This window comes from Podarcis muralis, chromosome 10, assembly GCF_964188315.1.
Source record: "Podarcis muralis chromosome 10, rPodMur119.hap1.1, whole genome shotgun sequence".
Lineage (NCBI taxonomy): Eukaryota > Metazoa > Chordata > Lepidosauria > Squamata > Lacertidae > Podarcis > Podarcis muralis.
In genome coordinates, this window is record NC_135664.1 from 76,087,655 (window position 1) to 76,112,045 (window position 24,391).

At 56.2% G+C, this 24,391-nt stretch overlaps 1 protein-coding gene across 1 annotated transcript in view; it reads left to right on the plus strand.

The window, feature by feature from the left end:
* The window catches only part of SND1 (staphylococcal nuclease and tudor domain containing 1), a 232,189-nt gene that overhangs the window by 177,389 nt on the left and 30,409 nt on the right, over positions 1-24,391 (plus strand). The gene's annotated exons all lie outside the window — the stretch shown is intronic.

A 24,391-nucleotide genomic window follows, 5' to 3' on the forward strand; every position in this document is an offset into this window, starting at 1 on the left:
GTGACGTTCGGCTGGCTCTCTTTCCTTCCCCTATCGCCATAATGCGTTTACCAAGGCAGGGAGAATGGCTTACGCGCACATGAAAGAATATGCGTCTTGGAAATATAGCAGGTGAATCACTAAAGCCAGAAGGAAGGCGGTTTGTAAAAACAGCAGAAATCCACCGGAATTAGTTTCCAGCGCCGGGTTCCCCCGGGGAGAGAATTCGAACGCTTTGCGGCAGCCGCGGAGTCCTGCCCGGCCCTGGAGCCCCGCGATCAAAAGCCCACGAAAGAGACAGACCAGGAGAAGCAGTGGGGGCGCCAGGAGGTATTCCGGCTGGCTTCCTGGTGCCAACCAGGGAGGGGGGGGGGCAGAGAGGACTGCAGTGAGCCCCAAAGGGACCCCCTCTCGTACGTGGAGAGCCACCCAGGCGCGTGGCCTTTGGGTGGCCTCCTGCCGTGGCCTGTCCCCTGTGCTCCAGTCACTGATGCTCCATACGAGGTGGCCACGATCCGCCTCTCTTTGCCCCGCCCTGCCTGCTGGTTTCTCCCTGTCCTGGTTGCAGGGGGACTTGAGGCAAGCCAGGAAGGGCTGTGGGGCAAAAGGTGTTTGGGGGACCTGAATCGGCTTCAAGACCATCTTGGGAATGGGCTTAGCGGATGAGACGCCTGGCAGGAGAGGAGTGAGATGGAGTTCCTCTCGTGTTCCAAGGACAAGGTTCTGTCTCTCTGCGGTTAGAGGGACTATGGGATGCCAGGCAGAAAGAGGGAGCTTGTGAGCTTTGAGTTGGCTGGAGAAAAGAATGCTAAGACGGGTCTGCAGGATCTGGCCAATGGCTCACCTGGTCCAGCGTCTTGTTCTCCCAGTGGCCAATGAGATGCATCTGTGAAATCAGCAGGCAGGATCCGGGCACAAGAGCCACGCTCCTCTCCTGCAGTTTCCAGCAACTGGGATTCACAAGCACGGCTGATTCCAACTGTGGAGGCAAAGCTTTGCTTTCCTGGCTAGGAGCTATCAATAGCCATTTCCTGCTCCATGAATTTGTCCAACCATCCAAGTTGGTGGCCACCTCTGCCTCCTGTGGCAGTGAGTTCCATAGTTTAACTGTGTGCTGCCTGAAGAAGTTTTTTCTTATTAATATATTATTATTTATTATTATTTATTTATTACCTATACCCACAGGTCTCAGGACGGTTCACAGGATAAACTCACGATATAAAAGACACAAAATACAAAACAAAAACAACCCAATAACACCCCCCCCAAACACATTTTAAAAGGGCGTTCAAAGGCCTGGCTAAAGAGGGATGTTTTTGCCTGGCACAGGTGAGCCTCCCTGGGGAGAGCATTACACAGATAGGGAGCCACTGCAGAGAAGGCCCCGTTCTTGGGCTGCCACCCTCTGGACCTCTCAAGGAGGAGGTACATAAAGAAGGGCCTCAGAGGATGATCTCAGGGTCCGGGCAAGTTCATATGGAAAGAGGCGCTCCTTGAGGTATTGCGGTCCTGAGACGTTTTGAGGAGCCATTCTTTTGGCCGAGTTCATGCCTGGCATCTTTTGGAGCCCTGCTGGACTGTTGCCCACGTGGGGGCGAGGAGCGAGGGGGCAGGGGCCACAAGTCAGTCTCCTCCCTGGCCGGCTTCTGCTGGACTAGAGAGGCCAAGGTCTGGCCAGGAACACAGGCCTTCCTGGTCCCGGAGAGCCAGGCCAGAAATCCTGCTTCCCCGTTAGGGGCACGTGTGCCCCCCCCCCAGCAGCATCTCTCCCCCCCCCATAGGGCAAAAGGCTCCCCCACGTTGCCCCCCCTTGCTTGCCTGCAATTTGTAAAGCGGCGTTGGGAGGTGTCGGGCTGATCAATAGCAATTCACCCTTTTCCCTTTATCGATCAAAGTGACTGGGAGAAAAATAATGGGCAGCGCCTGGTCATTTGTCATAAAATATTGGGCGGTTCTTGTGCTTGAGAAGGGGAGCGGGCCCTTCCCTGGGACTGGGGGCCGGGCAAGGCCCCCGTTCGCCCCAAAGGGCCCTTCCATATTAGACGCTGGAAAGGTCCTCCCCGGTCCACGGGGTGAGGAGCCAAAGGGTGTTGTCCCCCGACGGTTGCATCCTGGTCTTTGATCTCTTCTGCCATGTGGCTGGTGGGCAGTTTTGGGAGTCGGTTGTGGGCAGCCTGGTCTCCTTGGCTGGCTGCACCACCCCCTTCCTGGACCCCGTTTCCGAAGGGATGACATTGCAAGGATTAAGTAGGCACATCTTGTGCCCTTAGGCACCCTGCAGTGTGTGCATGGGGGGCTGGCTTGTGAGGGCAGAGCGGGCACAGCCCTGCCAACCTCAGTTTCCTTCCAGCCAGCTCCCTGCCTTCTCTCATGCTCAGGGATTGGCAGCCCTGCCTGCCTGCGCCTTAAAGGTAAAGGTAAAGGGACCCCTGACCATTAGGCAGATGGCATGGTAATAAGCTGCCCTCTTGCGCCTTTTGCCCCGGGGAGAGCTTCGTGGGGCTGCTATGGGGAATGCGGCGCTAGGCTAAGTCCTGGGAGGGGCCGCCGTTTTTGTCCTGCCTCATGTGGAAAGGGCCAGCGGATAAGGGGGTTGGGGAGAAACCTCATGGAAGATTTAGGATCGAGAAGGTAGCCGCTAATGAGGAGGGCGAGGGGGAAATGCGCCGCCTTGCATGTCGCTTTGACAGCAGCCTAGGCTTCGGCTGACGGCTGTAATGAGAGCTCCAGCCAATCTGGCAACTGTTTGGCTAGAAAGGAGCAGCACAAAGTGGGCGGGGGGGGGCTCTCTGCAGTACCCCCTACCCTTCCAGAGGCAGCCTTGGATGCCGTGCTATTTGCCAGCTACAAAGCCCAAAAGATGATAGTCAGTTGCTTGCAAGGGACAGATAGATCAGGTGCTTCTTTGCAAGTGGTCAAGCGTCCAGTCAGGGCAACCCCCCGATGTCTTGGCATTGTATGAAGCCTATTAGGCCCCTGCCCTTAAGTGTCTCACTCTTGGTTGTTGTTGTTGTTGTTGTTGTTGTTGTTGTTGTTGTTGTTGTTGTTAATTTATTGAATTTATATACTGTCATATCCGGAGGTCTCAGGCAGCAGAGATACTGGAGATACTTTGTTGTTGTTTAGTCGTTTAGTCGTGTCCGACTCTTCGTGACCCCATGGACCAGAGCACGCCAGGCCCTCCTGTCTTCCACTGCCTCCCACAGTTTGGTCAGACTCGTGTTAGTAGCTTCGAGAACACTGTCCCACCATCTCGTCCTCTGTCGCCCCCTTCTCCTTGTGCCCTCCATCTTTCCCAACATCAGGGTCTTCTCCAGGGAGTCTTCTCTTCTCATGAGGCGGCCAAAGTCTTGGAGCCTCAGCTTCAGGATCTGTCCTTCCAGTCAGCACTCAGGGCTGATTTCCCTAAGAATGGAGAGGTTGGATCTTCTTGCAGTCCATGGGACACTCAGGAGTCTCCTCCAGCACCCCAATTCAAAAGCTTGGAGACACTTCGGGCCGTGGAAGTTAAGAGCTTTTAGCAAAAACACCATTCGTATTTTCCATAAATTAATTGCCTCTCTTAGGGACTCGCAGGAGGCTTCCATCCTAGATGTCGCTTGGGAACAATGAGGGCTGGCGCTACCCCAGGGTGGGGGGGGTGGCGCTTGGAACTGATGCTTTGTAGGGCACAGGCCTGGATACCCCCCCCCCCCCGAATTGGTTTGGCTTCTTGCACCAACTGCCTGGCTCAGGTAACTGGGGAAGGCAAGGTCCTCTGGCTCCAGCCAGACCCAGGAGCTGTTCTTGGGGAGGCAGCTGCTGGGGGGGGGGGGGGCGCTATGCAAGGAGGGGGTGGCCAACTTTCCCCGGGAAGTGCTTTAGGACAGTCCGGACAAGCGGGAGGGGGGCAGACAGATGCTGGCTTGGCCTTCCTCCCCCCTCCCCCCCCCTCTGCCTTAGAGACACGTTGATGGTGGTGGCTGGTGTGGAGGAGGCACAGATCCGTCTGGCGCCTGTCGTGTGATGACTGACACTTTCATGGAAAGCCTGCGAGTCGGGCTCCTTCTTCCTCCTCCGCCGCCCGGCACCCGCAAGCAGTCTCCAAGAATTGTGGGGCTGTGGACAGTCCACCTTTCGTAGGAACATGAGAAGAGCCTGCAGCTGGGTCAGGCCCCCGCGGCCCAAATGGTCCAGCATCCTGTTCTCACAGAGTTCAACCAGATGCCCCAGCGGCAAGACCTGAGCCCCTCCCCTCCTTGCTTCCTCCAGCCAGGGAGGCAGAGGAAAGCACTCAGGGCTTGTATCCGCCAACAGCCTTCATGAATTTGTTTAAAGCCTTCTCCATTGCTGGCCACCCTCTCCAGAAGCTTCCCTGCTGGGTCGCAGCCTCTAGACCAGTGTTTCTCAACCTTGCCCCCCCCTCCAGCCGTTTTTGTACTACATCTCCCATCATCCCTGGCCACTGGCCCTTCTAGCTAAGGATGATGGGAGTTGTAGTACAAAAACAGCTGGGGGCCCAAGGTTGAGAAACACTGCTCTAGACCATGGGTAGGCAACCTAAGGCCCGGGGGCCGAATGTGGCCCAATCGCCTTCTCAATCCGGCCCATGGACGGTCCGGGAATCAGCGTGTTTTTACATGAGTAGAATGTGTGCTTTTGTTTAAAATGCATCTCTGGGTTATTAGTGGGGCATAGGAATTCATTCATATATTTCCCCCCCCAAAATATAGTCCAGCCCCCCACAAGGTCTGAGGGACAGTGGACTGAAAAAGTTTGCTGGCCCCTGCTCTATTCTGAGTACCCGCCTAGAGATGCAATAGAGGCCCTCCTTTCTCCTTCCACTAGAGAGCACAGAGGAAGCCCCCAGCGGGGGCTGCCCCAATTCCATGGGGCTTCCGTGTCCTGGGGAAAAGCAAAAGGGATCCCTCAGGTGAGAAATTGCAGAGGAGAGCTGGCGTGGATCGCTCCCATCACCTCTCTTCTCTCTCCCTTGGATGGGGGGGGGGGGAGGCCGTGGCATTCGCCAGCCATCGCGGTGCATTAATAGGTTTGTCATCTCCTTGAGAGTGTGCTGGCTCCGCCGTATCATAACCTGCTAACCCACCCACCCCATAAAACCCAGTTGCTAAGGGGATTATCCGAGCAGCCATCTGAATTAGATCCTTTTGCCACCCAGTACAAAGGCAGGCGAGGTGGCCGGGCTGGGCTGAGATGACGTGGTCAGTTGGGCAGAGACCAAGCGCCCTCCCCACCCCCACTCCTGGGCAGCGAGGGAGGGGCTCCGTATCCTTGAGGAGGAAAGCCCCCAGCGCAGCATCCTTCGTCCTGAGTTTGCTCAAGGCTCGCGTGAAGAGGAGGGGATCTCTGCGAGGCCAGAAAGTAACAGCAGCAGCATCCGGGTCTCCGTAATTTGCCGTTCTCTGCATTGGCTCTGTGCCCTTTCCTTACCCTCAGAGGCCACTCTTAAGAAAGGTCCCTTCCTCTGCCGTATAACAGCTGGATTTGCAGCTGGATTTGGGAAGATGAGGTGAGGGGCCTGCTCCTTCTTCAGTTCAGCTGCTTCTGCTTCTTCTTCATCATCATCAGGGTTGTCTCTGAAATACTTTTTTTTAAAAATTGCTTATTTGGTTTTGCAGATTAAAATTTACACTCATACCACACATCCTAATCACAAAAACAGTAGCTTCCCACCAATCTTTGGACTTCCACTGTTGGTCCTTTTCTCCTGCATCTTTTATAATAATCCATTATTATTTTTTAGTTCTCCATTGTATCCATAGCTCTTGTTATTTACAAGTGTTATTTAAGCCATGCTAACGATTTGAGCTGCTTACAGTGGTCTCCAAGGTAAACTATAAATTTCTCCCATTCCTCATTGAAATTTTGATCTTCCTGGTTTCTGACCTTTCCAGACATTTTGCCATTTTGGCATAATCTATCAGCTCAGTCTGCCGTTCTTCTCTGGTCAGGACCTTGTCTTCCTTCCATCTCTGGGCTAAAAGCATCTGCACAGCTGTCGTTGCACGCATAACAGTCTTTTCTGCTCCCTTGGTATTTTTGCACCTAGAATTCCTAATAGAAAAGCTTCTGGTTTTTTTTTAAACAAAGGTTATTTTGCACATTTTTAAAAATGCATTATAAATCATTTCCCAGAATTCTTTTACCACCTAGCACCGCGTAGGATAAAAGGTTCCTGTCTCTGAAATTCTTTCCGCGCAGCCGGTAGGAGCCGTGGCTGGGAAAGAGCTGAGCTGAGCAGAGGCTGCTGCCCTCCCTCCTGGCCCCAAACCTGTGCCCCATTCAGACATGCAAGGGTGTCCTGTTCACTGTCTTACCACCCAGGCAGGCCAAATGCAGAGAGAAGGAAGGAAGGAGCCTTTCCACACCAGGCTCTTCGGCACAGAGGCAACTCAGCTTTCTCGTTGTCGTGGAACTAGGTCATCGAATCGTAGAGCTGTAGCGTTGGGCGGTTCACCCAAGGGTCCTGTAGTCCACCCTCTGCAATGCAGGAATCTCGGCTCAAGCATCCCTGACAGATGGCCATCCAGCCTCTGCTTAAGAACCTCCAAGGAACGAGAGCCCACCGCCTTCAAAGGGAGTCCGTTCCAGATGTTTAGTCGAACTCTCCTTCCTTGTAACTTGAAGCCGTTGGTTTGGAAACTGGCTTGCCCCATCTTCCGTGGGGCAGCCCTCGAGATGCCCAGCTGCTCTCCTCTGCCCTGCCCTTCCAAGTCTACCTGTCTCCTTTTCTCCAGGCTGAATGCCATTCCCCCCCCCAACCTCACCGTTTCTTCAGTGAGGCCCTGCCCCACACGTGGAGATGGTGCATAATCGGAACCACCCTCAATTTCCTCCAGCTGAGTGTCCGTGGAATGTCGATTTTCCGCTTGCGAGATTGCGATTGGCTGAGGCGCAGTTTAAGGGATGCTCTGCGTTAATTGAAGAGGGGGGAGCGGAGGAGCTCCCTCCCCAAACCGGGGTGGATTGGGCACCGCTTGGCTCTGCATTGCGCAAAGCACTCTTTTGGCTAACCTCACCTCCTAGTTTTTGGGGGGGCTTCACTGAGTTTGGGGGTGGGGGGCTTGATGGGGAAACTAGGCGGCTTTTCCTGCTATTGGTTCGGGGTAGAAGGTGGGCTCTTTTCTCCACTGATTGGCAGGAGGGGCATGCCAGGTGGGCAAAAGTACTTGGCACAGAGTTTTCCTAGGGTCTGTTGCTCCCTGCCCAGAGGGGTTGGCAGGGTGGTGGTGGGGAAGAGGAGGAGTTGGTGCCACCCAGCCATGTTCCATCGCAGTCCATTAGAGCCATACATTCTACGTTCAGAGCTCAAGAAGAGCCTGGCTTCTGGATCAGGCCTCTAGTCTGGTATCCTGCTCTCACGGAGGCCAGCCAGAAGCCCACAAGCGGGGTGTGTTCCTGGTGCCTGCCACCCACCAGTGGAGCTCCGATCTTTTCCAGGAGCACCGTGTGAGCCATTTCGAGAGCAGCTTGTTGAGAATGACTCCTAGTGGCTGGAGCTCAGCATTTCTGTCTGTCTGTCTCTCGTCCTTCTCTCTCTCGCTGGCTGCGTGTGTGCGCACGCAGAGAAGGATTAATATGAAAAGTGTGTGTTTGTGTGTGTAAATGTCATCTGGGTAGCTTATTCTCTCTCTTACACACACACACACACACACACACACACACAGTTTCAGCTTGTGGAGTTGGGCTCCATCACTCAGCAGCCACTGTGAATCCCCACAAAAGACCCAAAACCTTCTGGCCCATCCTGCTTGTGCCATTCCCAGGCAGGTGACTTCGCACCTGGGTGGCCAGATTTTAATGCCTGCTGCCTGTGTGAGAATAGAATGCTGGACTAGATGTCACACCTGACGGAGCTGGACCCAGGCTTTCCGCGCCACCTGCTGCCCACCTGGCAGCTTCCTTGTTCAGCCTGTCCAGGCCCCAAGTTCCCTGGACCATGGCGGTGATGGACTCACTGCCTTACCTGCCCTGCTTTGCTCCTTTTTTCCTGGTTGCTGCCAATGAGCCTGGTAGATTTCAGAGGAGGGGGTCTCCTTCTCCCCCCCCCCAGCCTGGGTCCCAGGAAGGAAAGTTCCCTCTGGCTCTTTCCTCGGGAACCCAGGGAGACCCCCTCCCCTCTCTCTGTTCCCTCGCTGGCGGAGCTGCCACTCGCCGATCAGCGCTGGGGGGAACAGGAGGAGGAGGAGGAGGAGGAGGAGGAAGGCGGGCGCTCTGGCACTTGGGATATTCATTCTCCCTCTTACATAATCACTTATCCACAGCTGACCAACTCTCGGCCCAGGCCCAGCCGTCCTGCCTTCCGCTGGGGTCCTGCCGCAGCAGCAGCGGCAGCAGCAGGAGGAGGCAGCAGCAGCAGCCTTTGTTTCCAGCCTCCTTGCTGTTTGTGGTGCTGGCATCGCAGGGGATGATTCATCCGCGTGGGCGAGCAGAAGGAGGAGGAGCAGGAGGAGACTCCTTGCGTGGCTCTTTGGCCACCCTTGAGCGGGTCTTGGGGTGCTCCCTCTGCAGCCGGGACCAGTGCCTCGCCTTGCCAGAAGCAGGCAGGGCCACCTGTGCTCTCGGGGGCCGGCCTCTCCCTGCAGATCTCCCTGCGCTGGCAGAGGGGGGCTTGGGGAAGAATCGGGGCTCCTCACTGTAGCCGTGCCAGGAGCATAATTGAAGGAGCGGAGAGGACTCTGCTAGGGCTACAAACCATGCTGGAAAGGCTCTGTTTCTGCAGCTGGAAGCAGAGAGGTTTCTGAATCCCGGTTGCTGGAAACCACAGGAATAATAATAATAATAATAATAATAATAATAATAATAATAATAATAATATGTATACCCTGCCTATCTGGCTGGGTTTCCCCAGCCACTCTGGGTGGCTCCCAATCGAGTGTTAAAATACAGTAGTCTGTTAAACATTGAAAGCGTCCCTAAAGAGGGCTTCCTTCAGATGTCTTCTAAAAGGAGGGGAGAGTTGCTCTGGTGCTCAGGTCTTGCTTACGGGTTTCCCATTTAGGGCATCTGGTTGGCCCCTGTGAGAACAGGAGGCTGGACTGGGTGGGCCTGATCCAGCCAGGCTCTTCTCATGCCCTTACATCTTAAAACTACAAGCCCTGGTTGAATGGTCCCAACGCTGCCTTCTGACCCTGCGACTCCCAGTCCCAAGGCTTGGCTTTCTGCATGTTCTCCAGTTTCCCCAATTGGGGTCCCAGTGGCAACATTTGGGCAGTGGAGGGTGTCCTGAAATGGACTTGGGGGGGGGGCTTTCTGTGGTCCCGGCAGGAACAATTCTCCAGGCAGAACTTGGCCTCCGTTGAGAAGGTTGAGGGCAGGGGGAGACCTTGGATACCCAGGGGCCCAGCAGTGCTGTGCCCACTCTGCAACTGGCGCTGGGGGGCACCCTGCCTCTGTCAGTGGGGGCGGCATATAGTCACTGTTCTAGTCATGGGCAGGAAAGCACAGCTTGCACACACACACACGCTGCCCCAGTCTATTGAATGAGAAAGGGGAGGCCAAGAACTTTTTCACGTTCAGTTTTGGTGATGTGAGTGCCATGCCAGTGTGCTCCACCTGTAACTCAGCTGGACCAAACCTGATGCAGGGGAAGGCAGGGTCGAGGGACAGGATCCAGGCCGCTGGGCCTGACAGATATCCATGGAATTGGAAGGGATCCGGGAGCTCACCTAGTCCCCCCGTCTCCAGGCAGACTCTGCAATGCAGGATGTGACTGCTGGGTCTCTGTCAGGTGTCTGTCCAGCCCCAGGGAAGAAGAGGAGGCCTCTTCTGCTGTCCCCAGCTCAGTCTGACCCACTTTCCGGCAGCTCTGGGCCCTGGAAACTCCCCCCTCCTGTTTAGCTGCAGCCCTGCTCCCTGGCCACCAGCCTGGTCCACCCCCTGGAAGACAGACAGACCGACTGCCAGCCCTGGAGATGTTTGGAGAGCCCTCTCGCGTTCCTCCTGACCCTTCTCTAAACTTGCCCACCTCTTTCAACCAGGCCTCCTAGGACCCCTCGCCGCCCTCCTGGCCCACCTGCTCTGGATAACGCACCACGTGATCCTTCCGAAAATGCCATGGCCTGCCCCAGAGCAGAGTGGCACCATTGGTGCCCTGGGCACTGGGCTCCCACTAAAGTAGCCGCAGGCCGTCTTGGCTCTTTTTTGCCTCTGCATTGCACGGCCAGCTGATGTTCCGCTTGTGATCCACTAGAGCAGGAGGGCCCAGATCACCAGGATCACCAGGATTCAGTGGCTCAGGAGGTCTCTTGCCTTTGGCCCACTCTGTTATTTGCCGCTTCTGCGGCCTTTTCTGCTCTCTCTTCCCTGCGCACCTCCAGGGAGCAGCCCCTTTTCCTCGCATGGGCCAGACCCGTTCTCTTCCTAAGCAGCTGCTCCCTGCCCCTTTCCCCTTGGCTCTGAGCTGGCCCTGTTCTCGGTCTCCTTCCGTGCCTGTGCTTGGCTGCCCCGAGCAGGCGCTGGATCCCAAGGAAAGGCAGCTTTCCTGCAGAGGAAGAGGCTGTGTGTTTCCAGCAGGATCAGGACCTGGAAAGATCCCCTCCGGCTTGCAGGCTTCCTGTGGAGGTGCCCGGCTGGCCACTCAGCCTCGGGGAAGCCGGACTGCAGTGGGGCGCGACCTGGACCCCGGTAGCTGTGGGGGGTGGCGAGGGCGTTGCGCCTGAACCCCGAAGGTCAGCGCTGGGACCCGCTGACCAGAGCAGCTCCCGGCTGCCACTCTCCCATCTCCCGGATGCCTGTTTCCTCCCGGGGAATCTCTGCCTTGTTTTGATCCCAACATCTCCTGACGTTTCACCCATCAATGGAGCCGGAGCTCAGCTAAGTCCTCATCAGCAAAAAGCAGCAGTGAGTTCAGCTGCGGGGGGGGGGGGGGGCTTGCTTCATTTCACGTTGTTTTCGTCGCTCTGCCCCCCGCCGCCCCCAAGGCCCTATGCCTCCCCCGTTCTCCACTGGGGGCTGAGTTATCTCTCTCTGCTTGGACTTTTCAAGAGCAAAGGAGAGCCCTCCCCACGCCCCGAGCGCTGGGGGTGTGCCCTCTGAGCGTTTCCTGCCTCCTGACCCTTCCCCTTTCATCAGCATCTGTGGCAGCTCTGTGCCTTAGGAGGTGGTGGTGGTGAGATTATGGATATATAAATATATATAACAACACACACACACACACGTTTGAGTCCAGCTGCTGCCGTTGTGGGGAGAGGGAATGCAAACAGCAAGCACTAATGAAGTTTTCCTTGTGCTTCTCTGAGCCCAGCTAGCCAAGGGCCCCCATGCTGCGCTTTAGCCCTGGGGAGCCCAGAAGGCTCCCCTCTCCTCTTGCCTCTCCACCACCCAGTCAAAACCTCGAAGGGCAGCTGTGCAGCACCCTGGGGGGGGGGAAGCAGTGGGGACCCAGGAGGGGGTGCAGAGGCGATGCCCCCCCAACTGCCTTCCTTCTGGTTCCTCCTCCCCTCCTCTCTCTGCCACCCGGGCTGAAGTGAAACCACAGCGTGGCAAGGGCTGCTGCTGCCCTGCCAGGCACAAGGAGCCCCTTCTCTGCCCACCAAGACTGGCACGGGCAGGATGAAGGCTGAAACAAAGTCCTGCCTGCAGAATAAAGAGGGGCCAATTTCTGGTGGGCTTAAGGGGTGGGGAGCGGCCCCTGCCTCAGCCTTGGATTCCTCACCCACATTTTCCGGTGCCACCTGGTTTATGCTGCTGAGCCGCCCGTTCGTCGGCCGACCGCCCACCCCGCCGGAGAGGCAGTGGGTGCTGAGAGGAGATGGGGAGCTCGCTTGGAGCCCCAAAGCTTCTTCTCATTTCCTTAGCCTGGGGGGGAGGAGCTGGAATTTTACTTTGAAAACATTTTCTCCCGGCTCTGGCAGCTGACTCACTCAGCAGGTAAAACGACAGGCATGCCTGTGACTAACTCAGCACAGGCGCTGGTGGGGTGGGGGCAGGAAGGGGGGGGACAGGCTCAGCACCCTCTGCCGAAATCGGATCAGGAGCCGAGGGGAGATGGGTGCTGCTCTCCCTCCTGAGCCCTGGCTCCTCATAAAGGCAGAGTGCCCCCTTAACTGTCTTGCGGGGCTGCACCTCTGCCCCCTGCCCCCATTGTCCATTTTGAAAAGGTAAAAAAGGACAAGGCCAATTTGGCTCTGCCTTCGGCCTCTGAAAAGTGCCTCCTCAAGCAATAGCCCAGTTTCTCTGCTAACTCAAGCTGGAATTTTTGACCTGTATAGTTTATGCAAATGGGGCAGATTTGCACATATTGCTTATTTTGCATAATGTCCTCTGCTTCTGCCAGTCAGGGAGAGAACTCTTCAAGGCTCAGCCTTTTCCTGAAGCCTCTCTGCCCACCGGGATCCCTCATCACCCCGCCCCCCGCGCTCTCAGAAGCCACCCTTGGCAGCCTGGAGGGCACAAGGCATTGAGAAGGAACTGAGATGGGCACCGTGCATGGCACTGGGGGTTGCTGTCATGCCGTGTGGCCCCACAAAGAAGCTCTTGGGGCCCAAAGGGTCTTCCAGCTGCAGACAAGAGGAATGGAGGCACAGCTTGCAGTTCCTTTCTTTCCAGAGGGCCCAAGCCCAGGAAGGGGGCACGGCAGGGTGTCTGCCACAGCAGGGAAGGCAGCTGAAGCGGGGCCCTGCCTCGGGGCCGGCACATGGGCCTTTCCAGGAACCTGCTTGCAGAAAGGAGCAGCCTTTGCCCATGCACACATGCGCCCCCTGGACTGCCAAAATGCTTCCCCTCTACGCTCCGCTGAAGCCGAGCAGCGGTGGGGTGGCCAGCCCTCCCTGCCCCACAGAGGCTGTAACTCTGGGGCTGAGCCCTTCCTTGGAATGCAAAGGGTCCCGACTTCCAATTTTATCGCAGGCAGAGACGGGTGCGCTTTTGAGCTCGTGTGAGCTGGAGTGGTCACTGGATAGATATTGGGGCTACGCAAGGGCTATGCAACCCCTAAAAAAATCTCAGAGGGTGATTGTGAGCTAAGAAGAAACCTGCAGTGCCAGAGAAGAGATCCTTGCATCCCCAGAGTTACAGCCTCTCTCTCTCTCCATCTCTTCCCTCCTTCCCTGGAGAGCGGCTGCTGCTGGTCTGCTAGGATATTGGGGGTGGCAGCTCCCCACCTGCCTGGTTTGCTTGGGTGCTGCTACACTCGTTGGCCTGAGCCAGGGGAAGATGCGGCTGGGAGTCCCTGGGAGGGAGCCCACCTCTGGCTCCACCGGGATCTCTGGAGATCTGTTCAGAGCCTCCCCTCCCAATTTTCATCCCATGCCAAGAAATGTCAGGCTCTGCCTCTGGTGTCTGTTATGCAAATGCCGGTAGATGCTGACTTGGCATCCTTCAGCTGGGGGGGGGCGGAAGCCGCTGAACCACCACCGTCCGGCCCTGGCATTTCCCTGCCCCCCCCCCAGCCCTGCTGTGGCTTCAGCAAGATGGCCCAGCAGCTGCCGTTCATTTGCCACCCCACACATTCTCGGAAGCCGAGGTTTGAGGATGTTCTTAGACCCAGGACTGAGTCGAGCCTGTTTTGCAGCAGATGTTCTGTGGCAGAGAGTGGGGTCCAGGGAGAGGCCAGGATGGCAACCGGCAGGTATACCAGCTGCGGGGGGGAGAGCTCTTGCCAGCTTCCTCTGCCTCTCCCACACCGCCTGCAAAACCTGAAGGAAGGCTGGCTTGAAAACAAACGGGCCTGGTTTTTGTTTTAGATTAGGTGGGGGAGAGTCTGGCCTGTCTTGTCCGTCTCTGCTGTCCTAGTTCTGCTGTGCTGCTGCATCCTGCCTGCCTTTGCCAACCTGCCGGCGCTCCTACGGGCAGGCCTCCTCCCACTCAGCTGCAATTCCTGCATTGCAGGGGGCTGGACTAAATGACCGCTTGGGTCCCTTCTAACTATTCTGTGAGTCTGTGGACCCCATTTCCTAGCTGGGCCTGCCAGGGCTCTGGCGCTCTCCCGTCCTGGGCCTGCTCTGTGGCAAAGGAGTCGGGCAAAGGAGCCCTTGCAGCGTTCTGGGGAGCGAAGGGGGCCTGGCGCTAATTAGTAACTCATTAGCACTGTACTCTGTTTTGAAAGAGAAATGTGCAAGCTCATTACTTAGAGGCTTGGTCTTTTAGCAGCTAGCATGTGAAACAGTGAGTTGGTTAGCATCGGCGTATTAATATTTATATTGCTACTAATTAAAGTGCCGTGTTACGTCGACAGGGCTATGGAAGTAATGAATAGGGTGGGTTTATTGCTCGCCCTCTTGGAACGATACCGTGGGAGTGGGTGGCGTTCCGGCTCACACGCGGGTCTTCTCCGTGGCTGCACTTGGGCACCCAGGAATCGTTTGGGATTTTGCAGATACAGGGAATTGCTAGCCGGAGACCATGACTGTCAGAAAAGCCCAAACAGCTGGATCAGCCCAATGGCTCATCTGGTCAGTGGTCAACCAGATGCCCCGGGGAGCCCACAAGCAGCCCTCTCCCCTCCGGGCGTTTCCTGCAGAAGCAGGTGGCCTCCAGCCAGGAAGCCCTCCAGAGCCCTCTCCTCCTCCATGAATTGGTCCAATCCTCTCTTAAAGCCACCCAACTTGGTGACCATCCCTGCCTCCTGGAGTTCATAGTTGAGTCTCCCAACATTCAGCTTTCCCCCTCCATTTTTCATAGAGTTTCTCCCTTGGAAGGGACCCCCAGGGTCCTCTTCTAGTCCACCCCCATCAATGCAGGACTCTCAGCTGAGCCACTCCTGACAGGTGGCCCTCCAGCCTCTGCCTAAGAACCTGCAAGGAAGGAGAGTCCTCTTTTGCCTCCCTGCTTCTTCCTACATCCTCGCCCTTTCTAGTTGTGGTTGGGGAGGGAGAAATGTTCAGATCCGCCCAGGTGGGCGCAAGGGAGCCTGTGGTTGGACCCTGAGCTTGGCACATCCCCTTCTTTTGAGTAGACCTGGGGTCACCATTTGGTGTCCTTGCAGGAGAACAATTGCATTTGGCCCCAAGAGCCCTGAGGGGCCCCGTTACTTCGCATACGCCTGTCTCTGCAGGATTTACCAGATCCCACCAACACATCTTCCTCGTTTGACCTCGGCTGCCTTTGGCCTTGTTAGGTCTGCTTTCTCTCTCCAGGCAGTGCATTCGTTCCAGTTTGGAGGGATCCTTTCGGAGCCCCTGGAAATCCCTCTTTGTTTTAACCGCCCTGAACAATTTGATATAATCCGCTCCCTTGGCTGCCTCAGTGCTCACCCTGAACTCCAGAGGGTTTAGGAAGGAGTTAAAAGGCACAGGCCCCGATCCCGGGGAGACCCCGCTTGCCATGAAGCCAGGCTTTTTCGGAGGCCTTTCTACTTTTCTCCACCTTGTGCCCAAGAAGCTACAGCCTCCAGGAGGAGGAGGAGGCAGAGGCCGGCAGTTTTTGTGGCCTGCAGCGCAGTTGTGTGAATGGCTCCATCCAGTGCGACTCGCGTCACTTGGACCCCTTGAACTGAGACGCTTTTGTTTCCAAAGGCTGCTCTCTGGGCTGGTACCATGGCAACAAAATTAAGAAGTTCAAAAAGAGAGTTGTTAGAAGGGGGAAACGCTTGTTCTCCAGGCCCCTTGGTCTCACTGCAGCGCCATTCTCTGCTTCCAAGTCAAAATCTGAGAAGGTCCGGCTTTTGGCTCAGAGTGAGTCTTGCCCCAGGGGAAAGAGAGGGCCCTGCTTTGGGCTCCCTTGAGGGCTGGAAGCCCCAGGCAAGTAGAGCCTCTCCATTTCTCCTTAGCCATACAAAGGGAGGGCAGCACCTGCCCCAGGGTCCTCTTCCCCTAGCCGTGTCCCCAGGCCAGGCAGGAATGGCTCAGGCTGAAGGCCACCTTGGGGAAGTTGAGAAGTCTCTCTTTCCCCACCAGCCCTTCTGAACCCCCTCCCCTCGAAGCAGAGGAAGGGTTCCAAGGGTCCTCTACTCCAGCCCCCTGCAATGCAGGACTCTCAGCTCAGCATCCACGTCAGAGGGCCCTCCAATATCTGCTTAAAAGCCTCCAAGGATGGAGAGTCCATCGCCTCCCTAGGCCTCCTCTAGCTCTTCTCTCTCGTTGGAGGAAGAATCCAGCCCTCTGTGGCTCAGGCAGATCCGGAAGCACAGAGGCCTGGCCTGGTTTTTGTCCCTGCATCAGAATGCCTGGACTGGGGAAGGAGCAACAAAGCTGCTCTCCTTGGGTCCCGGCTTCAGGTGTGTGTAGGCGTTGACTCCCGCCTTGGCAAGGCCCCTTCTCTCCCTGCCATCATGGGGGGAGCTTTGAGGGAAGGTCAGCCCCCTCTCCTCCCACCCCACCCCTGCCAGTCGGCATATAGATGACCCACTTTAATTGCTAGCTGCTTTAAACTGTTTTCAATGCTGTCTTTTATATCAGTGGAACCTGCCCTGGGACTTTCTGGCAAAGGGCTGGCAGTCGTAAGAACAGCGGGCTATACTTTCCCCCGAAAAACCACTGTGGGTGACGTTCAAGGACCGAGAAGGAGCAGAGGGCCCACCTCCATCTCCCCTGAATGCCTGGCCTGCAGAGGAGGCTGCAGGTGATGCACAGGTGGAGAAATGGCAAGTTGCCCCAGCAGGGACGTCTTCTTCTAGTAATGGCGCTGCCCCAGCCCGCCTCCTGGTCCTGCTCCTGCCCAGGTTCCCCTGGGTCTCCCTTGCCCTCACTCTGAGTGGTTCCCGTCAGGCTCGCTGCCTCCGTGCAACTTGCCCGGCGGTTTTGCCGAGAGGCTGGGGGTCCGCTCCAAGGCCAGGCGAGGGCCACAAGGCTCCATCTTGCCTCCTGTGCTTTTGAAAGCCCCGGGTGAGATCCCTCGGGAGTCTGCGCTAAGGGGTCGTCCACATGTGGACGTCCTCACCTCAGCCCTTCTGATCCCAGGGGAGCAGCAGAAACGTTCAGTCTGGGTCACTGCAAGATCAGATGGGGCTGGAGAACCTCAGAGGGGATGGAGGTGGTGTGGGTCAGGAACCCTGGCAGCCTGAAGGAGGTGGGGTTTCCTTCTCCCTGAAGGAGCAGGTAGGGGGCCTCCTCGTCAGCCCATCGCTGTCCCCCTAGGTGCCTAGGAGGTGGCCAAGAGACCCTACGCCAGAGAAGGCAGTCAAGACCTCTGCCTAAATTCATCTCTGTTTTCAGTCCTTCCGGGCTAGGCTACTGCCATGCTCTCTAGGAGGAGCTTTAAAAACAGCTTGGAATCCCCCCCCAAAAAATGCAGCAGCCAGACTTTCATCATCTGCACCCCCTCGATCAGAGCATGTAGTTCTGTTACCAAGTCCTTGTCTGCCTCTCCCCCCCCCCGGCTCAGTTTAAACGGCTGGCCTCCCCCTTTAAAGCCCCCAAGCCATGGGTGGAAAGCCACTTTCCCCCAGAGGCACAGGTCTTGATCTCTTCCCTGCGCCCTCAGGCCAGCTCTGACAGGTGGGTGGGAAAACCTGACACCCGACGGCTAACAGGTGGGCTGCGAAAACAGCTTTCCTAAGAGCTGGTGGCCAGTGGCAGTGCGCCTTGCTCCAGGAGCATGAAAGGCTTTGCACTGAAGCCACTGCTCAATGAAGCTATTTAGTGCTCTCTAATCTCTTGATGGTTCCTTAGTAGCCGTGTGGGTTCTGCCCCACGACTCATGTCACACCAGGTGGGCAGGGCTTGTGAGGAACAGCACTGGGGACCAAGTGGGGACCCCTGCCAGGCCGAAGGCTCCCCGCCCCTGCCTTCAGTGGCCCAGGGCCTGCTTCCTTTGAAGACGGATCTCTCCCCATATGGACTTGCCTGTGCCTTCAGATCAGCTCCAGAGGCCTTGCTCTCTGTGCCATCCTCTCAGGCGGGCAGGCGCATCAGTGTGAAGGACAGGGTCTTTTTAGTGGTGGCTCCCTATGCCCTTCTCTGTAGAGATCCTTTAGGTTCCCTCTCTGGCCTTTTCCCACTGTCAGCTGACCACTTTTATCTTCCAACCGTCCTTTAACGTTTAAAGCTTCGCCACCAGCAGCGTCTGTGTGACATTTTAAATTGCTGCTTTTTAGTTTATTTATGGGAGGGTTTCCAGCGTGTACATTTTCTTTCTTTATGTTGTGAAACTGCTCCAAGTGCCCTATGGGCAGCAGAATGGCGCATAAATAAATTACTTAACTGTGTGCAAGAAGGTACATTCCTTCCCTCCCTCCACCAACTCCCTTGCCCACTCCCTCTCTCTCTGGCCTCCCCTTGCCACATTTCTTTTAGACAAGAGGGCTTGTACCACCAAGGCATCCTTACCATTGTTTATTCTAAATCCCTTTTTCCTGAAATTTGAACCTTTGGGTTCATGTCCTCCTGCAGTCTGCAGGAAGAGAAAAGACCTTGGCTCCATCTTATTTCAACTCTTCAGACAGTTGCAGGTGGCTGTCCTGCCTTGCTGACCCTCCTTCCCCACTGCTAGTCATTTTGTCTTGAGTCCAGCCTTCCAGGCCGCCCTCTCCTTCATCTGCCAGGGCCCATGTCTTCACCTCCCAGCCCATCGACTCTCTCGCTGTCTCTCTCCCAAAGCATTAGTTGAGAAGAACGAAGAAGCGTCGTGGGGAGAGCAGAGGGCAGAACAATGTGAAGAGGACCAGGAGAAGAGGCCCCTGTTCTCTGCACAAAAGGCACAGCCAGGCTGCTGGGTCAGGTGTGGCGAGAGAGAAATGTCTCTGCATGTGAAGCACACTGACTTCCACAGCAATGCCACCACTGCTACCCCTTCCTTCCTTCTCTCCATCCGTAACTGATCTTCTCGGGATCTTTCTGCCTCTCCTGCTCCCTTCAGATCCCTCTCCATTCTCAGTACCCTGCCTTCGCTTCAAGCCCATTTCTGCTCTTGGCTGCGATGAGGCCATCTCGGCACACCCGTTCCTCCTCCCCGTTTTGCTCCCACATCCTTTCTATCAGCTCCTGAGGTGGCTGATAAATCTGCCTCTCCCTCTTTTCTTCCTGTGCTCTGAAGGCCTATTGATGTTGCTCCCTGAATAACAGCAAGCAAACCCGGGAAAATCTTTTGCAGCAAGGTGGCCTGCTGGCCAAGAGCCCAGGCGCCTTCAATAAGGGAAAAGGAACAGAGCCCCACGGGGGCCTGTGGGGGCCTCTTCTACCTTAAGAGCCTCGAGGAGGGACCTTGAGGCTCCTGAGTAATAAGAGGGGAGGGCCTCTTGTGGATCAGGAACTGGTTAGGTAACAGGAAGCAGAGAGGGGGAATAAAAGGACATTTCTCCCAAGGGAGGAGGAGTGTGGGGAAGCTGGGCTTTTAATCTTGCTCACACCTGATCCAGGGTTAGGAGTGAGCAGGGCTGTTAATACAACAAGAGAGCGTCAGGACCTCTCCAAACTTCCCATGTCCTTCCCTGGCACCTGAGCTGGCAGGGAAAGACCAGGAGAGAGAACCTGGGGTTGCAGCCGGTCGCTTGATGCCAACGTTGCCCCAGTGTGGAGAAAGGGGAGAGAGAAGCTGCCCTTCCTTCCTCGCTACACTAGAACTCCTGGCCGTGAAGCTGAATGTGGGGAGACGCAGGAGAGGCAGGAGGAAGGACCCCGTCACACAGCACAGAGTTGAACGAGGGAACTCACTCCCTGAGGAGGCAGGGGGGTCACCAACCTGAGGGGCTCTGAAAGATGTGGGGACGAATTCATGGAGGGCTATCAGTGGCTACTAGCCAGGAGGGCTCTGCTCTGCCTCCGTAGTCAGAGGTATACCCCAACGGGCAGCATCTAGATCAGGGGTAGGCAAACTAAAGCCCGGGGGCCGGATCTGGCCCAATCGCCTTCTCAATCTGGCCCGCGGACGGTCTGGGAATCAGCGTGTTTTTACAGGAGTAGAATGTGTCCTTTTTTTATTTTAAATGCATCTCTTGGTTATTTGTGGGGTCTGCCTGGTGTTTTTACATGAGTAGAATGTGTGCTTTTGTTTAAAACGCATCTCTGGGTTATTTGTGGGGGATAGGAATTCGTTCATTTTCTAATTTTTTCCTTCAAAATATAGTCCAGCCCCCCCCCCACAAGGTCTGAGGGACAGTGGACCGGCCCCCTGCTGAAAAAGTTTGCTGACCCCTGGTATAGATAATAAAATTAGTAGTAGTAGTAGTAGTAGTATTAGTAGTTTTCAATACCAGCTGGTGGAAACTTCAAGAGGGGAGATGGTTGTTGTTCTCATGTTCTGCTTGTGGGCTTCCCATGACCATTTGGGACTGTGGACTACCTGGGTGATGGGCCAGATCTAGCAGGGCTTTAATAATAATAATAATAATAATAATAATAATAATAATAATTATTTACTATTTGTACCCCTCCCATCTGGCTGGGTTTCCCCAGCCACTCTGGGCGGCTTCCAACAAAGACCAAAAATACATTAAAATGTCACACATTAAAAGCTTCCCTAAACAGGGCTGCCTTCAGATGTCTTCTAAAAGTCTGGTAGTTGTTGTTCTCTTTGACATCTGGTGGGAGGGCGTTCCACAGGGAGGGTGCCACTACCAAGAAGGCCCTCTGCCTGGTTCCCTGTAACCTCACAATGAGGGAACCGCCAGAAGACCCTCGGAGCTGGACCTCAGTGTCCGGGCAGAATGATGGGGGTGGAGACACTCCAGGTAGGTCAGCAAGGGATGGCCCGGCCATCTGACTGACCAACAACTGCTGGGAACATTGGCCTTGACCTCACATGACCTTTCTTTCCACGGGGACCAGAAGCCCAGTGGCAGAGGCTGCAAATGGCTTGGCCATGTCTCAGGCACCCGATGATAAGGTCGCCTGTTTGCTGCATCAGCCAGTGTGGATGGGGATCGGCAGTGGGGGCTGTAAGCTGTCCCTGTTACAACCTTTGTCAGAAATGGTCGCAGGAGGCTCCCTCCCTCTGCCATCCCCACCCCTTGACAAGAGATGCTCGCTTCAGAGACTGGGCACCCTAGAAGCCACCCAGATGGAATCACAGAATTTTGCAGGTGGAAGGGACCCTGTGGGTCCTTTGGCCCAACCCCCTGAAACGCAGGAATCTCAACTCAAGCATCCCTGATAGGCTGGCAGTCCCTGGGGATCTCGTAGTTTTTAAGTGCTTGAGGACTGGCATAGCTGCTCAGTTGCTGGGAAGCAATGTGGTATGGTGGAGGGGGGGCACACCACTCAGCACATGGGTGCCCTGCAACTTTAAAAGGAGGGGGGGACCAGGCTCGCTATAGTCCTTTTCTCCAATCCACTCACTCTGTTCCAAAACAGGCATTTGACTCTCTTGTCAGGAGGACAGGCCTCCAGGGGCAGGTGGGCGTTTGGGCATTTTAAATTTCCATACGGCACCCAACCCAAACAGTGCCATGAAACAGATATGCAGTGGTACCTCATGTTACATACGCTTCAGGTTACAGACTCTGCTGACCCAGAAATAGTGCTTCAGGTTAAGAACTTTGCTTCAGGATGAGAACAGAAATTGTGCTCCGGTGCCGCAGCAGCAGCAAGAGGCCCCATTAGCTAAAGTGGTGCTTCAGGTTAAGAACGGACCTCTGGAACGAATTAAGTACTTAACCCGAGGTACCACTGTAAACACATCAGGTATAAGCTTCTAGGTATATTACACATGCCTAAAAGATACAGGTACCCAGCGGAGGTAGAGAGAGAGACGGGAACATGTAGAGGGGAGGCCTCCCTCTTGGGCGGAAAATGATGATTTCAAGGGGGAAAGAAAGGGAAGCATCTTCTGCAGTCAAGCACTTCACACAGAAGGGGACAAGGGGGCAAAATGCTTCCTTCACCTTGTCCCCCCTCTGTGTGGGCCCTTAAAGGTTGGGGCGCTTGTGCCCACCCCCGCCTCCCCCAATCTAGAGCTGGGTCTGGAGGGATTCCCTTGGGGGGCTACCTCCTCCGCCCCCTCCCTGTGGATCAGGCTTTGTCAGGGATGGGGAGCAGATGGCGTAGCAGGGACACCCCCCACCCCAGACGGACGGGGCTCCTGCCGTTTCTGCTCTGAACTAATTGCCTGTTTGAACATTTCAGGTGTTAATCCGGAGCGCAGCCAGTTTTGCCCTGGACTCGTTTGTTTTACTGCTTTAGGAATGCGGATTATAATAATTACTAACGTTTTTTGCGATTTTTATCGGCGTGTTTTGCTTTGGGAATTGCGAACCGCTCGGCTTGGTCATGATCAGTTGGGATAGGCGAGGAAGGGGCTGTCCTAGGAAGGCGGCCCTCCACCAAAATGAGTGGTACCTGTAAGCTGCCCGCATTCCTGCATCCATCTTCCCACCTCTGCCACCCATCTCCACTGGGCTTCCTCTCGCCCTTACCCTCACAGTCCTCCTCTGGGTCAGACAGAAGGCCTTTGGAGCCCAGCGTGGCTCACTTGGGCCCCTCCTGGACAAAGGCCTCTGACCCACCTGACTTGCCTCTCCGCTGTGGGCAGGAAGTTCTGTGAGCCCACGTCACAAGATGCCCCCTGCCAAGGGCTCCCCTTGCTTCCCCCACCCCACCCCTTTGCAGCCCTCCCCCTGCCCCATATCTTGCCTTCCTGCTCCCAGCTGGCAGCCCTGCTCCCAGCTGACAGGTGGCAAGGGCCAGGCCTCCTTGGTCTCCTTCTCCCTCCCCTTCCGGCCAGAGTGCCAGCCGGCCAGGCCACGGAGCAACACTTTCTGGGCAGCCAACGGGGCTCTCTGCCTGTCCACCCCCCCCCCCCGTCCTAACTCAAGCACTGACTGTCAGCCGCAGAGTCAACTTTGAAAAGGCAGGGGAAAAAGACCTTGGCTTTGTGTGTGTTTCGCCACCTCCCCCCCCCTTTTAGTCCTACAATTGGCTGCGTTATTTGCTTTTAATATGAAGGCAAAATTAAAATCTAAGCACTGCAGTCCAATTGCTGCCGCCGCCGCCGCTGCTACCATTGTGGCCTTGTCCTTTTTCTCTTGCCATGCATATTAAATGGTTCCAGGAGATTAAGGGGATGGGGTGGCACGTGGCGGAGGGGGAGGGATGGATGGGGAGCACGGAGCCCCGAGGTTTGTGGCTGAGCCGCAGCCGGATCAGAGCAAGCACTGAGCCGGGTTTCATTAGCCGATGGTTGCCAGCGATAAAAGCCGGCACTACAGATAAAATCAGACATATGTTTTCATAGAAAGGCTCCCAGCTCTCCGGAGTCCGATCGAGTTGCCTCGCACCTTGGCTCGCAGGAAACGGGGTGCGCCAGAAAGCAAGCCCCACAAAGGAGCTTGGTTCTGCTCCTGGGGGTGGAGGCCCCGGCAGCTGCGCCTGGTGCTCCCGCGAGTGACCCCGTTTGGCAGGCGGGGAGGGGGGGCAAACAACTGGCGCAGCGCTTAATTATTCCATGGCACTGCAAAGAGAAGGGCAGGGGCGGCAGCGGACCCTGCCTGTGTGCCACCTCCAGAGGGGTCTGAGCAGGGGGAGAGCTGCTGGGTTTAGTATACATATAACCCCCCCCCAACTTCATCACGAAAGCAGACCCCGAGGCACAGGGCTGCTGCTAGGCTGGCCTGCCGCTGTCCCTGATGGAGCCTGGGGTGGCCTTCAGCTGTGGCCGGGCCAGCAGAGCCAGGCGAGGGGAGCTGTGCCCCTTCCGCTGGCAAAGCCTTTTCTTCTCTGAAGGGCATTTTTCCTGGCACTGCTTTCTTCTCCGGAGGCTGCCCTGCCCACCCACTTTCCTGCTGAATGGCAAACTGAGATTTTAAACCGGGAAACCTGTAAATCAGATGGCCCCATGACAGAACCTCTTCGTTTTTGGGGCTGCTTTGCTCCCTGCTCTTAAAGGGGGGGGGTTCTATGGAGTCCCAGCGGAAGGAGCAGAATCTTTGAATGGGTGTCGTTCAGAAAAGGGAGACATTTGCAGTGCCCTTTTGGAGGGGGCCTCTGTTCCCACGGCTCTCTGAAGAGCAGAGCGCCCGGCCCCCCTTCCACACCTGTCCCTGGGTCACCTTCTAGGGCACCCTGTCCTTGCCTCACCCCCTGGGCCAAAGCCACCCCTTCTTCTTCCTCCTCCTGGCATTGCTGCTCTTTGCCAGCTCTGCAAAGCCCCCTTCCCAGTCCCTGCCGCGATGGCGGCCTGCATTGGCCTGCCTTGGGAGCCATCCGGCAGGGATGGGGGGGTGCTCCGGTGCAGCCCCCCCCCATCCCTTTTGTTGTGGAGGTGGCTGGAGAGCTGCCTTTGGCCTAAGAGGGGAGCAGGGATGCCTTCACAATGGGCTGCTGGTGGGGTTTGGGTCCTCACAGCTGGGCAACTGAAACCCTTTCATAGAATTGGGCCTGGGCAGCCACAGCTTGTCTTGGCCTCAGCAAGAGCCCCTCTCCCCATCTCCCGCCCAGACTCCCCACAAGCTCCTAGCTGAACCAAGGCAGTCCGTGCTGCTGCCGCTGCACAACACACACACCCCAACCCCACAGTAACACAGAGGGGCTTCAGTTGCCAGGGGAGGGGTTGGTGTCCTTAATTTGGGGTCCTGCCCCATCTCCCCTTAAAAGGGGACACA